At 33.0% G+C, this 3,084-nt stretch overlaps 1 long non-coding RNA gene across 1 annotated transcript; it reads left to right on the top strand.

Annotated features, from left to right (window-relative positions):
• Positions 1-288: 288 nt before the first annotated feature.
• LOC117112633 lies at positions 289-2,254 on the top strand. The gene is made up of 3 exons (XR_004446068.1): positions 289-497; positions 1,337-1,703; positions 2,183-2,254. It is a non-coding gene; the product is annotated as an uncharacterized LOC117112633 (long non-coding RNA).
• The last annotated feature ends 830 nt before the right edge of the window (positions 2,255-3,084 follow it).

Here is a 3,084-nt window from a genome sequence, read left to right as displayed (position 1 = left end):
TAGGCCTGTGTCTGACCACTGCCGTCCTTGTTGATCTACTCAGAGGGCAAGGGCCTTTCCCAGATCTACACCGACTGTATTTTCCCTATGTTAGGCGCACATTATAACCAGGACCATAGGCCTATTTCAAAACAATGACAGAATTTAAAATATTGATTTGTTCATATTGTTAACAACACGTGTGAGAGTGCTCCAGATAAAATCCTTTCATTTCCTCAGCGTCGGCTCATATACTTTAATTATTCTCCCATAGCGAACCGTCCCCGTCTTATCAATTTCAATACTTATAACATTTATCCGCCCTCTATTATATTGTTGCGTTCGAAGTTAATTGCTGTGCGTAGGCCCAATAGCTTCGAAAAACTAGTTCGTCGATATATAATCATCGGTTAACTGAACTAGGATTTCTAACAAACAGTGTCGTGTGTTGTATCGATTTCATGGTATTCTAAACAATTTGGTTATGATGTAATGACGCATTCAGTTATTTTATCAAAGTAAGTATGATTCATAACGCTTATGAGTTATATCAGGCGATTTTGTTTCTACAAAGAGTTTTTCAAGCTCAGGTAGGTCGGTAAAGCAGACAGGTAGTAGGCCCTATAACATGAGAGGTGAAAATTAAAAAAAATGATAGTCTAGGAAAGATTCACTCGTAGATTATTAATATGTGTGAACATATTATTGGTGGTATGATTACAATTAAAACATATAATATTACTATTGTAAAACTGTTTTAATCGTTAATAAACCAATGGATTATATAATATTATTAATAATCTTATATATTGAATGCTTGCAGTAAGATAGTTTTGAAAAAAAAAAGAGAATGAGTTGAGTTTCGATTGAGTTGCTTCAATGGTCATCAGGAAAATATAATTTAAGTTTCCCTCCATTTAAAGACCATTATTGGGACAGAGGTTTCCATGGTCTTTTGGCAGCTTTGGTCTCTGATTAGAATAATAAAGATGAAAGACATTTCTTAATTTGAGACCACAGCAAAGTGGTCTTTAATTGGAGGTCGTCTTTAATTGGAGAAAGACCTGTATCTGCATAGATATAGTCTCAGTTATTGTTTTGTTTGCCACCAATCAGCAACAATCCATACTTTCCGGTTATATAAGTGTCTCTGTCTGGACTTTCCACATTATTCTCCTACTGACAATTCAAGCAATGTGTCTCAGTCTTAAACGTTACTGCAAATTTTCTTTTGTACATAAATAATTATATTTAATTAGAAATACATTCAAATTATACATTTTTAATTTATAACAATAACAGTGTGTGTATTTTATATGAAAACTTAAAATATTGTACTTTTTTTGCTCTTTTGCAGATAGTTTATTCGGACATTACTGTAACCAACATTTTGAAATTTTCACGTGCACGTTGTCAACTCGCAGAACGATAGAAGGTCTGCGCACACCCATCTTCCGCACCGAACTTCTTTTTAAATTACTTGTATGCCTACAAGAGCAAACTGATATTTACTGGAGTGGCTAGTAGCGTGTCTAAGATATGAAACACATTTTAGTTTTTGCATTTTTAATATATTGTGCAGTTGGTATTAATGCGCAAGATGCTTGCGCCGAGGGAGGAGGTAGGTGCGCATGTACGACAATCGAGGGTCGTTTAATTGTAGATTGCTCTGGGTTGTCCTTGTCAAGTTTACCACATGGAATCCCAAATAATACTCAAACTCTGTAAGTATGGAATCTTTCCTCTTTTTATTAAAACATTGAGTTACTCTACATTATCTAGCAATGTTACGTTACACTAGCGTTAGACGTGGCAATTTGGTGTTCAAACGGTTTTTTTTTTTTGTTTTTTTTTTGCAAAATTATAAATACTTCTCGATAACATAATTACAGACTAAATATCGTTGGAAAGGTTGCTGTAACATTGTGTTAACGTTACTTTCTGACTTAACCCAACCGCGGATTCAAATCGTTTGCTATTGTTATCGTTTAGTGTTTGCCATGGCACGGGTAAATACATTTACAAACTTTCTACAATATTCTGTGTATTTTAGATAATGTTCAGTGATATTAAAATTTAGCGATAAAACTACAAAAAAAATAAATAAATATATAAATAAATTCAAGAAATAAAATGTTTAAAACAGCTATCTTACTCATACGCAATGCATACATATATCCTATTTTTTTCAAATTGTTTACAGACTTATGCATAATAATAACATTCAAACACTCCCAGAGGATGCATTTGCAAACCTTCCGGATTTACTTCAAATGTAAGTGGAATTTTCATTGTTTTAGATAAAGTTTAGATAATATCTAATATGGTTCTCTAAAGTTTTTTTGTCTGTTATACCAATGACGAATGCATTTTATTAGTGAATTATTATTAGTTTAGCAACTTGGAAACTGGATTTAGAAAACATTAAATAGAAACCAGACATACAAAGATCTTAATAATAAAAGGCACACAAGCAGTGGTCACCATCACATTTACATTGCAATAATCGATCACCACAAGTTTTAAGTTGACCAATAGGACAGTTAAGAATTGTACATGTAGATAAGACTTAAGTCTGTCTCTTATACACATCTAGATGTGTATAAGAGACAGCTCCTACTGACAATTCAAGCAATGTGTCTCAGTCTTAAACGTTACTGCAAATTTTCTTTTGTACATAAATAATTATATTTAATTAGAAATACATTCAAATTATACATTTATAATTAATAACAATAAAAGTGTATGTATTTTATATGAAAACTTAAAATATTGTACTTTTTTTGTTCTTTTGCAGATAGTTTATTCGGACATTACTGTAACCAACATTTTGAAATTTTCACGTGCACGTTGTCAACTCGCAGAACGATAGAAGGTCTGCGCACACCCATCTTCCGCACCGAACTTCTTTTTAAATTACTTGTATGCCTACAAGAGCAAACTGATATTTACTGGAGTGGCTAGTAGCGTGTCTAAGATATGAAACACATTTTAGTTTTTGCATTTTTAATATATTGTGCAGTTGGTATTAATGCGCAAGATGCTTGCGCCGAGGGAGGAGGTAGGTGCGCATGTACGACAATCGAGGGTCGTTTAATTGTAGAT

The sequence above is a fragment of the Anneissia japonica genome, unplaced genomic scaffold (assembly GCF_011630105.1).
Source record: "Anneissia japonica isolate Jap-2015-1 unplaced genomic scaffold, ASM1163010v1 scaffold288116_len470923_cov172, whole genome shotgun sequence".
NCBI lineage: Eukaryota > Metazoa > Echinodermata > Crinoidea > Comatulida > Comatulidae > Anneissia > Anneissia japonica.
The sequence above is the reverse complement of the archived record's forward strand: the minus strand, read 5'-3'. Positions and strand labels throughout refer to the sequence as shown.